This window comes from Drosophila persimilis, unplaced genomic scaffold (assembly GCF_003286085.1).
Source record: "Drosophila persimilis strain 14011-0111.01,24,50 unplaced genomic scaffold, DperRS2 tig00000606-arrow-arrow-pilon, whole genome shotgun sequence".
NCBI lineage: Eukaryota > Metazoa > Arthropoda > Insecta > Diptera > Drosophilidae > Drosophila > Drosophila persimilis.
The window spans coordinates 2896402-2909270 of record NW_020825324.1 but is presented as its reverse complement, the minus strand read 5'-3'; the positions used below and the strand labels follow the sequence as shown (position 1 = coordinate 2909270).

Here is a 12869-nt window from a genome sequence, read left to right as displayed (position 1 = left end):
TCTTTCTGTGAGCACAGCTTGGAATTCTTGCGAAGAATTTACTTCCCCAAAGTCGTGATTCGGTCTCTCTTTTTGAATATTCCTTGAGTTCCCTTCAGATCGGCTTCAAGAGCGATCTTCTCTCATGAACAGCCTCCTAAGAGTCATTCGTTTTCGATGGATGTCATTGGATTCCATTGGCGATAACCTTAGCGATATTTATTTTCTTCCCTCTGAATGGTCGACAATTTGTTGTCAATGTTTTATGGCTGCCACTGTATTCCAAGATGTACCCAGAGATGGAGATGGAGATGGAGATGGTTTTCGAGTCACACACAAAAAGATTGTGGCAGCCCGGGTGGATCTCCCTTCCGCTCAGAGAGGGAGACCCCCCTCCCCCGCCCACAAAGTAATGGCTTCTCCTCAGATCATTCTGCGACGGTGGCTGTGCGGGGCAGTGTGTGTTGTCATAATCAACGGGGCAACAATAATAAAAATAAGCAGCAACTTGTTGCTTGTTGTGGCATGTGGCATGCTGCTGCTGCTGCTGCTGCTGCTGTTGCACTTTGCTTAAGCACATCTTTCAGGCAGGGGGCACGCACAAATGTTTACACACGAGGCGGCGGGGCAAGCGAAGAGCGATGTGGTGTGGCGTGGCGTGGCGTGGTGTTTATACAGATATATGTAGGTTATCTGCGGGTTCTTAGAATTTATGGGTTCAAGTGTGTGTGGCACCACCGCCGCGGCCGCCGCGACCGCCGCGACCGCGACTCTCGTGCAACTGTTGCACTCTCCTCTCCTCTCAAGTTTATGGCTGGTGCTGTTGTTGTCATTATTACTTGTTAATAGCCCTTGCCCGGCCCCTTCCCTCGGTCGCGTATCGGTCATAAAAACCGTTCACGACGACACGACCCGTTGTCCGTCCCTCTGTCCCTCTGTCCGTCCGTCCGGAACTCCGCTCTGCTCAAAATCTCATTGAATCTCCTGCCCTGCGAGTGCGTGAGTCCGAGTGCGTGTGTGAATGTCAAGTACCTCGCCGAGTCGAGTGTCTTCTGCCTGATAAGGTTAATGCCATAACGGTACTTATATACCCACACACACACATAGTACATATGTGACCTATAACAATGACTTTGACACCCGCATTAGATCCCAAATTGAAGCGGCAGGGGCACGGATGGTGCACCGCTTGGCTGCACTTGCCACTTGATGGCTGCCGATGGGCGACAAGAAGAGGTTGTGCGAAGAACAAAGCCCACTCGCACAGCTGTGTGTCATCGATTAGGTATATCGATATATCTATAGTCCCAAGGATTCCCAGATCATTCGCTCTAGGACTGGAATTCGCTTAAAGTTGGAAAATCCACTGACCGGGACAGTCTTTCCATTGATTTCCCGATATCGCCCGAAATCGATGCTCGAATTGACACTGACATCCTTCGAAATGCATTTGCCAAAGCCCCATCCACCCATCCACACATCCACCCATTCCGCAGTATCCAATCCCCCGTTTAATGTGCTGTTCTATTTCCTGTTTCGATTTGCTAATCTATATTTATGAACCCGCCCGCCCTTTGGGCCGGTTCAAGGGAGATGGGAGTCAGGACGAAAGACTCATGTGATGTGACGACGGCTGCTGTTCCGGGGGCGGCGGCGGCGGCTGTCACCAGGAATCAAATGTTATTTCAGCCACGCGAGAGCCATCAACTGGCCTCCGCCTCCGCCTCCGCCGCCGCCTCCTCTGCATCCGTTGGTCAGTCACGAACATCGTCAGAGGGTCTAGGATAGGACGGCATAGGATGGGCTAGGATAGTGGGACCATTCCATGTCCATGCCCTTCCATTCTGCGGAGCCAGAGCCTCAGTTCCTATATCAGTTCATCTGTCAGCATCGTGGAGCCCAAATTGAAATCAACTTCACACGTCGCAAATTTTTAATTAAAAATCAGCAACTGATGTCGATTTGGGGGCACCAGACGAGACGAGTGGAGTGGAGAGGAGAGGAGAGGAAAGATGCGAACGGGTGTGGAGCATCAGAAAGCCGCAGGTTTTCTTTCCTTTTTTCTTCTGTAGACTTTTTTGCGTTCTGTTCCCTGTTCTGTTCTGTTCTGTTCTGTTTGTTTGTCTGTCTGTTTGTTTGTTTGTCAGAATCGGACAGCATTTGATGGCTTTAACGCGGGCATGGAATGGCCACGGACATACAGTTTTTTGGGGACGTTCCGTGTGTGCTGGGGAGATGCCTGGACATAATTCCTTGCAAACATACATTGACATCTTGCTAATACATAACAACACGGCGCAGAACCCACACAGGACAGGACACATACAGGATCCGAAGAGGACACGGGACACAGGACACAGAACACGTAGCCATTGCGCGTTGGGTTGGGTAGACTCTGAGTCTCATGCTGATGCTGATGCTGATGCTGATGCTGATGCTGCTTCGTGCTCGCACGTATTCAATTCGATTCAATGATTCAATCCCGTATCCCGCATCCCGCATCCCGCATCCCGTAGCCCGGATTCTGGATTCAGGATTCCGCATCCTGACAAACACGCACAGAGGACGCCTGGACGACTCGTAACCAAACGAGTGCGTGCACATGAGTTGCACGCTCCCTCTCTTGTCTTGCTATTCATTTGCCCTGTTTTTTGTGGCCTTCCTGCAATGTCTCGTTGCTTTTTCCGCATATCCCCATCTCTGGCCATGTCCCCGCTTATCGGCATCAGCATTCAGCAGTGTCCATGTCCCCCAGCTCTAAGAATTCCATATTGCACGAGTGTCCTTCACACATCCTTCGTTTCATATTTCATATTTCTCATTTCTCATTTTCCATTTCCTGTTTCTCTATTTCCAGGATCTTCCAATCGATTGGGTTTCAGAATTTCACCACAAAGTAAGTACAGCAAAGAAGCGATCGCTTAGGCCATTCTAAGCCTATCGATAACTAATCGATTGTTAATGGATTTCACAAAATTTAACAATTGGTTTAAAAATCGCATTTTTTGCATAATTTTCGCAATCGAATGATCGATAATTCAATGATCAATACAGAAACCAATCGACTCATTTCGATAGATGATGGATATCGATCATTAATCGATTGTTATTGAATTTCTATAAACATCAGGCTTTAAAGAACCATTCAATAATCCCAATCGATAAGTGTCGACATATTAGGGCTTTCGATAATTAATCGATTGTTACTGAATTTCGTAAAAAATCAGAATTGGTTGGACAATCGCATTTAAAGTTTCGATTATCAATCAGTCATCAAAAGAACCATTCAATGATCCCATTCGATAAGTGTCGATAAATTATTGCTATCGATAGTAAATCGATTGTTACTGAATTTCCCGAAGCTCCAGAACTGGCGAGAATTTCCGCCGTAGACGGGCCGCCCCTTAATGGGCACGATGATTAGCGTGGCATCATTTGTGATCTCATCGGATGTCTACGATCGAACTGCATCGCATGACATCCCTCCCTTTCTACTTCTCAGATTCCACTATTATAGAAACCAATTGGGCGGCCATTTGGATGGCGGGAGGCAGTGAAAAATAACATCTGGACATTCATTTTCGAATGGCCATTACCTCGTACGTCGCACACACGTCGATGCTTAAAGTAGTTCAATTAGCTGCAAGTGTGTGTTGCTGGGGAGAGCAGTACGGGGGCGGCAGCGAGGTACAGTTGTGCACAAAATGTGTGCCATTAGAATGGAATGGTAGGCGGTGTGTGTGGGGGGGGGGGGGGGGTTCATTATGCATTCGACTATGTCAATGTCTCTGTCGCTGGTCAAGAATTATACAATCTGAAGCCTCGAACGCCTCGATTCCAATTCCAATTCCGATTCCGAAATGTATCTTTGTATCTTTTGGGTCTTGTTCGAATGTTGTTACGGTTGCTGTGACTCTTGCTGTCGCCTATCGCCCCACGCACGTGGACTGCCGCTGCCGCTGCCGCTGCTGTTTCTGTGGCTGATTTGTCAACGATTTTATGGCCACTCGTTCACAGTGTCAACCAGTTTTCTGACTTCGCTTCTCTTTTCCAATATTATGTATCGCAGTATACCCTTTCATTTATGGAGGGTATAGCCATTTGCCAGACGAAGGAAGCGATCAAGCACCAATGATGATCCGTAAGGTTTCTTGAGGGATTTCCTTGAGATTTTCCCAGACGAAACAAAGATAAAGACAGATCTCGATAGCATACATGAAACCAAACTCTCTGTGGGAAAAACTCTCTCATTTCGCTGGATACATCTTTGGAAAGACTCTCCCACTTGTTGCATCCCTGTATCTGGTGATCCGCTAGAGTATCTACCACTTGGCCATCCGTTCGGTTAGCCTTCAGTTCTTGTTTTGATTTTTGTGGGGCCTGAGGAAAATGCAAAACCGAAACGAACCGAAACGCTCGTAAAAACAGAAGTTACAACAGCAGTCGCAGCCGCAGCCGCAGCCACATGCAAAGCAAAAGCTGTACTTGGAGGCAGCCCAAGTGGTGGCTCTCAGCCGCTGAGCAATCACTCAAGACAGACAGAGAGAGAGGCCAAAGAGAGAGAGAGAGGGAGACACTTGGCCGGGCTGCCAAAAGACGACGGCCTGGCCGAAACCTGCTGCTGGCGACACTTGAACGGGTGCCCCGTTACCACCGTTAAAGTGTCCGACTGACTGCCGTCTAGGCCCTCATTCGATTATATCTAATATACCCCACCCCCCCCTCTTCCCAATGAGCCACTGACATCATCCGCCGAACGCGAGAGAGACAATCAATGCGCTTTGTTCCGCTGTAATACCCTGTAGTACCCTCGGCAAGAGCAGGCAAGGCCAGCAGAACCCGTGTGCAAAATGAATTACAGAATTATCTAGAATCAGCGTTTCCCTCTCTGTCTCTGCGGATGATCTGTGGCTGTGGTGTCTACGTCTACGTGCCACATCGAAGGCACTTCTCATGCCAATTTTCCCCCACAAAACGCTCACGCTTTTCCATCTTTCCAGCTGCCATGCCTCCGCTTTTCCCTTCTCCCCGGAGTCCCCGACTTTATGGCTGGATCATAAATTGTGTATTCAAATTGTGAATTGATTTCCAAACAAAACTGATTCCCGAACCGAAATGCGTGTGAAAATCTTCAGATTGGGAAAAGCAGGCGTGAGAAAACGCAATTAGATTTCAATTACGAGTGATTGGGGGGCACATGGGGCTCGCAGCAGGTGCTGGAATCATTTCAAAGTTGCAAAATCCGCTCTGAAAGCGAAAACAAATCAGAAAATCGAATGGCAAGGGGAGAGGGATCTGCAAAATGCACTTCTCCCATTCCCGCCGCCCCAACAAATTTGGGGCACACACGATCGACGATCAGCGATCAACGATGCCCCAATGCTGCCGCTGACTGCCACTGCCACTGCCACACACTGACTGCCGACTGCCGACTGCTGCTGTTGTTGGCACAGGCCATGGACACGGAGAAGACAGACCTGAAACGCGCGTCCGAGAAATGCGCACGCAGACGCGTGCCGAATTCATAAAAAAGGCATTCATTCGTTTCGATTCGATTCGATTTACAAGCCCCAAGACCCCAGAAAAGCCCCCAAGCCATCAGAACGCGAAGCCGGGCACGAAATTTGAGCCCCCAATAAATATGAGAATCAGCCAAAAAAAACACACAGAAACACAGAAAAATTGGGCGAACCAGAGGTGCAGAATGGTCGATAGGGAGGGAGATGGGGAGGAGGGGTAAGTAATCAGAGAGAGAATACGAATGGGCTTTAGAGACTCCATCGAATGCCCTGCAATGAGACTGAAATTGAAATTGACTGATTGAAAGAGTTCTTTCTGAGAAATCCCCGATATTTGGGAAGGAAAATGGGAGTTGTATTCCCCTTGAGTTCCATGTATAAAGATTGAATCGTATCTGAATAGTGAATGTGTCTTAAAACGTGCCACTTCTATCAGGGAAGAGGTAAACGATAGATGAAGATCCAAACAGAACAGATTGAAGCATTCAATATTGTTTCTATGGTAGGGTGTACTTAATAGATCTTAAGGAATACCTTTAGATACAGCTACAGCTACAGCGATACAGAGAAGGCCATTAAGATCCCCAACAACTTTCCACTGAATCTGCCATTAAACCATTCACTTATTATGCCCCTTTTGGTATCCTTCAATTATGTCTCCGAACGAATCTCGAACAGAATAGGGAGCATCCTTTATCTACGATCTTAGCCGCTGAAATTTGCTTGATTTCCATTCCGATTGATTCCAATTAAGAGAAATATTCCGATATTGTTCAAATAAAGTCACGGTATTAATTTTCTTTTGGAATTTCGAATTCCGAATTCCGATTCCCAAATTCCGATTCCCATTTAATCCGCCGCCCAAGCCAAAGCCCAAGCCAAAGCCCAAGCCCGAGCCCATGACTCATGGCTGTCCATAAGCCCTACGGCCCTCCCACTCTCCCATTGATATCCCCGTGATTTGCATAATCAGTGATTAGTTGGGAGGAGGAGGTCTTCGGGACTGAGTCTGATATATGTATGAATACGATTATGAGTAGCGGCATGAATGGAGGGGCTTCGACTGGCATTGAGCCCTCCCCTGGTTTGGCCTGTGTTTTTGTGTCCGTAAGTATCTTGGGTGTTGCATGTGGCCATATGCCCCGTTCATTTATTTTCCGAGCACTTCTCGAAGTTCATGCCCCATCTTGTTGTGCCGATCCACCCACACCCTGCGGTAGGGGAATATTTTTTGGCCAATTTTCTCTGGTTTCGCGGTGCTGATGTTATGATTGTTATTGTTGTTGCACGAGCACACAGAAAAAAAAAACAAATAAAGGGAAATAAACCCCCGCAAAACAATGGAAAACTTAAAGAAAACAAATTGCGAATTTGTTATTGCTGTTCTTCGTTCAGGCCTGCTCCGTTGATTGATTCATTCATTCATTCATTCATTCATTCACTCGCAAATTACTGGATTGATTGAATGGCAAAGGGGACGAGGGGAAGGCGGAGGGGAGAGGAGAGGAGAGGCATCCCTGGCGGATCGACTGGCAGTCGAATGTGAATGTATCTTTTTGCGCAGTTAACTCACATTTTTCCTAGGGGCTTGTACTTTTTGTGGCACTTCACTTGCAGACTTGCGGAAAAACAAAACAAAACAAAACACACGCGGAGGGACACACGGAGAGATTCTAGTTTTGCGCGAGTTTTCTTTTGGGTTGTGGCGTTTTGTGTTGCTCTGGCAGTCGCTTGTGGCAGCGACTTGAATGCCTGAAGATCTGAATACAGACTGAGCGGAAAATACACGAAAATATTCGTATCAACTAATAGACAGACAGTCGGGACGGGACGGGACGGGTACGGGGCAGGGACGGGTACGGGGCAGGGAGATCGCATCCAAAACATTGCCCGAGAGCAGAGCAGAGCACAGCACCGCACACACGACGATACAGATACACAGATACATTTACAGAGGCAACAGATACGAGAGATACGAGATACGAGATACGAGAGACACGGGAGATACGGGAGAGAGAGCGGCCCATGGAGAAGATACATGCAACTTACGCAATGCCCAAGAACGCCGAACTGTGGCAGCCGACAGCAGAATTGGCGGTAAATCTTTTGCCACACTTGCTGTCATTGTTGCACGCTGATCCTGCCACACACTCACACACTAAAGAAAGGGAAAGAGCGAGGGAGCGGGAGTGGGAGCGGAGCAAGGTGAGAGGCAGGGCGATCAGGTAGCAGCCGGAGGGCCTACATATCTACCTGCCGCCACACTCTTGGCCTTAGCCTTGAGCCACAACCGCAGCAGCAGCGGCAGCAGCAGCAGCAGCAGCAGCAGCAACGTATCTGTGAGATACGAATGTTACAGTTACACAAAGAGAGAGGGAGAGCGAGATGGCCACGTCCTTGCCGTAATCGCAATGTGAACGCCAAAAGTGAGAAAAGTATCTGAGTATCTGTATCTCCGTGTCTACTGATAGCAGCCCACAGACAGAGGCAAAAGATACACAAACCTGGCCATGAAATGCACTCGCTCTCTCCCTCAGAGGGCCATGGCGAAGCCCCTGATAACGGCCGGCAGCGCCATGATGCAACGGATCCACGGACAGCAGTCGAGCGGCTCTGAAGGTGAGGGACACACCGATAAGATGGTTCTGGAACCAGCCGATCCATTAGATGTACATATGTACATGTGTAAATACACTTAGTATCCCATCGAAAAACCGAACAATTCAATTCAATTCGAAAATTCAACTCAAATTGCTAAAACGGGTCCACTCATTAATCAATCGAGTCGTCCATTAATCCATCCGTGAGCTTTGATAAACATACGATGTGCAGCAAAAACAAAATAAGAAACACAAAAGCACCAAAAGACCAATTACCAATTACGGGCTTAAAAATTAATTTTAAAAATACCAAAAACTCATTTATAATCGAGAAATAAATTTGAAAAATGCAATTCCAATCGATTAAATCTGAGCACAAAAAAAGCATTGATAAATGGACTGTCATTGGGGAATGCCTAAGAGATAGATCAGCGACAGTTACCCTTCAACAATCAGCAATTAATAGACAATCGATGCTATCGATTATCGATTATTTGTATGATTTAATTCGATTACTATCTCTTAAGCTCGAATCGGTTCGAATGATCCTCAAGTAATGCCATCGATCTTTATCGATTTTCATGGTATTTGGATCGATTAAATCGATTGAATGATTATTTATTCGATTGGGATTCCTAAAGACATCAAAAATCAATAAATAATCGTTTGGACAATTGTGTTTATCACCCAAAAAAAAAAAGCAACAAATAAAACGAAAGATTTCCATCAACAAAAAACACACTCGAAACGATTAGAGAAAAGAAATCACAAAGCAAACATCGTCAAGCGGGGCGCCCCCTCAAGCGAAATTCGAGCCCCAAAACAGAACCTAGGTCAACACCTGCACCCGCACCCGCATCCGCACCCGCACCCGCTGCCCACTTGGCAACACGATCTGTAGATTCTTCACTCTTCAGTCGAAGAAAGGGAAGGGTAGGGGTACGGGTACGGGTATGGGTATGGGTCCAATGGCGAATAATCACTCCGATTCCGATTTCGATTCCCCCTCGGGGGAAGCTTTCGCTTCGACGGCGACTTCGAGTGTTGTTTGCAATTCAATTAACGCTGTCAATGTCGACACATCATCGAAGGGACGGGGCAGACCCAGAGGTAGGAGGTAGGAGGTAGGAGGTAGGGAGTGGGAGGTAAAAGATAGAGATACAATTACAAGATCAACGGCGAACAGCGAACAGCGAACGGCGAACGGCGAACGTCGGCCAAGAAACCCAGCGACCGTGTTTGATTTGGACAAAGTATCTCTATCTTTACACTATGTTCGAGACAAGTATGTGTATCTGTAGCTGTATCTTTATCTCTGCATTCATGATCGGATCGCAGCTCGCGGGCTCTCTGTTGACGCTGGCGGCCGTCTGTGGTTTATCAAACTCCGACTGCAGCCATTGTCTGGCCAAATTCTATGGATAGACAAATAGATAGTCAGACAACAGACAACAGACAACACAGCCAACACAGACACAGAATGCACTGCACAAACAGCCGACAACAGGCCAGAGACGAGAGCGGCAAACAGAAGCAGCAACAAGTAGATGTGAAACAAACTTTACACGCATGCACCCGTACACTGAGAGAAAACAATGAGCATTCCGAATACAGAGTCTATAGATACAAGATACTCGCAAAATGATTGGAGGAGGTGCTGGCTGGATGCTCATTTGAGAGGGAAAACACTTTGGGAAAAGCTTTTCGTTGGTCTGAGATGTCACGCAACATGCGGCAGCGCCCATCGGTTGCTCTGCATTTGAATGCAGACCCCTATCCTTTCTCTCAGTGCAGCCACATATGTTTACGAGCATAATTCCATAAATTCCAGGAAGAAAACAGAACGATATGCATCGCTGTGGATCGGAGGAACATCTAATTGCACGGCCACTGAGTCATAGACCTCCATTCGGAACGGAACAGAATGGAACGGAACGGAACGGAACTTAGTGGTCTTTCCGTCCGATAAGAATCGATAGGGTCCGCTGGCGATAGGGTCCGAAAAAAAGGAAGGTTGTCGTCGCACTTGAACCCCAACGGGGGCGCCTGTCATTGACATTGCATGTTGCAACCCCAGCCACTGGAACAATGGGCTTCCTTGTTTCTTGTTCAGTCCCCAATCCCCACCCAAGTGTTGAACTTTCAATGACAAATGCTGTCCGAGTCTCTCTCTTCCCAATGGCTTGACGAATGGCCATAGAGAGACCATTAAACGGCAGGCCAATTAGTAGTTTTAATAATCATAAAAAGCTCTGAAACACACAGAAAACACAACTCGAACAGCGGACATCGACTGGAAATATTACGATTAGTTGTACAGTTTTTGGCAACACATGCACGGACGTGCATTGAGACAGAACTGGAACGGAGCTGGGGAGCTGGGGAGCTGGGCAGTTGGTGGAGCAGTGACCTTTGGGGCTCGGGGCTTGGGTCTGGGCTCTGGTGGGTTCCGGGCACATGCCAGTGGCTCTGTCACGGGGGAAAAGTGCAACAAGCTCTGAATCGTTTATCAATATCCATCAGTTATCAATTTTTAATCGATCAAAAACCGATAGCTCTAGGATTGGACACGAACTTCATTCGATTACCAGCCATAGGCCATCAATGATTATTTATCGATATTCGATTTATGAATTATCCATAAAATACTTTCATATAGATACAAATACGTGTACAGTGCAATTGTTCGAAGAGTTCTCAGCTATAGAGATATATATATTATATATCGATTTCTGAAAATGGCTCGATAGACAATCTATTTCATCATTTTAGAGTCCATCCCCGAACAGTTTTCTATTCTACGCTCCTGGAATGGTGGCTACGCTTTCCTCTGCCTGTGCTCCGAATATCTAAACTCGTTTCGGATACGACTATCCATAACCGATAAACGATGACCTATTTAGACATTAGGCAACCCCCTTAACCCGTAGATAGTGCCACCCGAGGGAGGGGGGGACGCACGGAGGGCACGCAGGGCAGGCACAAAATGGGGACAAAATTAGCTAATTGAAATAGCCTTCAATTGATATTATGAAATATGCATATGCGATTTGGGCCAACAACGAATGGAATGGCCAATGGCCAATGGAGAATGGGTGCGGTTTTGGATGGAGAGCCCTACCACATACTCGTATATGCTAATCGATGGGGCGGTGGGCGGAGGGCGGAGGGCGGGGGTCCACCCGGTGGCCAGTGACCGGACCCCTTGCCGTGTCGTGCCAGAAATCCCATTGAAAATTAAATGGAACACAATTTCATGTTTTATGATACTGTTGCCACATGCAACAGCAGCAGCAACAGCAGCAGCAACATCATGTGTCGCTTGTCTGCGAATGTTGCTGCCATTTGCATTTTTATTTTATCAATTGTACGCGCATTTTATTTCCATTTTATTTAAATTTTTTATTCATTTTTTGTATTTATTTTGTGTAATTTTTTTTAAGCAAAACTGCGAGGCTTTTCAACACTCGAAAGAAAGAAAGAGAGAAAACAATTGTTTATTATTTATTAAAGTATTTGTTGCTGCCGCTCTGCCACTTCCACACTTCCACACATCCACACATCCATTCGGTGTTTCGTATTTTGGTTTTTTGGCGCTGAATTCAAGGCCAGAAGAGACCTCTTTATTTGTTCCACATACGAGTACGGGGTGCTGGTACGGGGTACGGGGTGCGGGGTGCGGGGTGCGGGGTGCGGGGTGCGGGCACGAGTGCGATTATGGGGAGCACTCGCTCGAATACTATTCATTCGTACTACATTTCATTGTTTAATTTGTTTGGCTTTTTCCCTGCTTCCCTTCTTCCCTGCTTCGGTGCTTTCGGGCTTCAAACGCAAACGGAATTGAAAAACAGATTTTGAAATGCTTTTTGGATATTTTCGTATTGCGATTCGGTGTTTTTTTTTGTTCAAGTGTGAAAGTTTGTGGAATACCCCATACGGGGGGAAGGGATTCTCAATCTCAATTGAATGCAAATGCATCAAAATGAATATGAATATGAATGAAGATCGGCGCTTCTCTCCTCTCTTATTGTATGATAATTCCAAGATCTTGCGGACTCGAACCGGTTCGAGGCGCGTGCACGGGTCGCTCGTACAAATTGATTAGCTCTCAAAGTAAAGTGCAACGGGAGAATCCGCTAAACAGGTTCCGCGATTAAGAAGGAGATGTCATGAATGCTTAACTCATTTCGAGAAGGGACTGGAAGTAGGTGTCTAATTGGATGGCTAAAAGGTGATTAATGGGACTCTAACGCGCGGATTCCAGGGAGAAATGTAGCTCCAGCGACCGATGGGCACTGCTGCACGATAAGGGGATCTGTCTGCCAATGAATGCCATTCATCCGGACTGTTTCGAGGAGAAAAGGAGTGCCAGCAACCGAGGAGCACTGCTGTACGATAGGCAACGAGTGTGGAACTAATGTGGAATGGAATGGAAATAGTAAGGAAAGGACTGTCGAGGTTTGCCCTGGGGAGAGGGAGAGGGGGGTCCACAAGTAGAGACAAAGGTCAAGCCTCATCATTGCCGCCAATTGTGGATCCGTGGATCCGTGGATCCGTGGAACTGTGGGGAATGCCGGACCACCTTTTGCCTTTTTTTAGTCCGGTTTTCCCAAACAATTTCCACCAATTGGCGTCTGGCTTGAATCGGTTTTCTGTCGCTGTTTCGCTTTTGCTGCTGCTGTTTGCTGCAGCTTTTGCGGCTTATGCAATGCGTTTTCAAATGAATTGTTCGGCAAATCAATTTGCATATTGCGCGGCGCATTTGCGGTAA

General features: G+C 47.0%; 2 protein-coding genes across 4 annotated transcripts in view; one reads left to right on the top strand and one right to left on the bottom strand.

Annotated features, from left to right (window-relative positions):
* LOC6597792 (chaoptin) overlaps positions 1–12869 on the top strand; it is a 125199-nt gene that overhangs the window by 66454 nt on the left and 45876 nt on the right. The gene's annotated exons all lie outside the window — the stretch shown is intronic.
* Positions 1–12869, bottom strand: part of LOC6597796 (protein folded gastrulation) — a 36206-nt gene that overhangs the window by 4195 nt on the left and 19142 nt on the right. Inside the window, exon 1 of one of the 3 annotated variants that reach the window (XM_002022892.2) lies at positions 7072–7229. The exons of the other annotated variants lie outside the window; for them this stretch is intronic. The gene's annotated coding sequence lies outside the window, so the exon portion shown is untranslated. Of the gene's footprint in view, positions 1–7071; positions 7230–12869 lie in introns of those variants that run through there. 3 annotated transcript variants of the gene reach the window in all.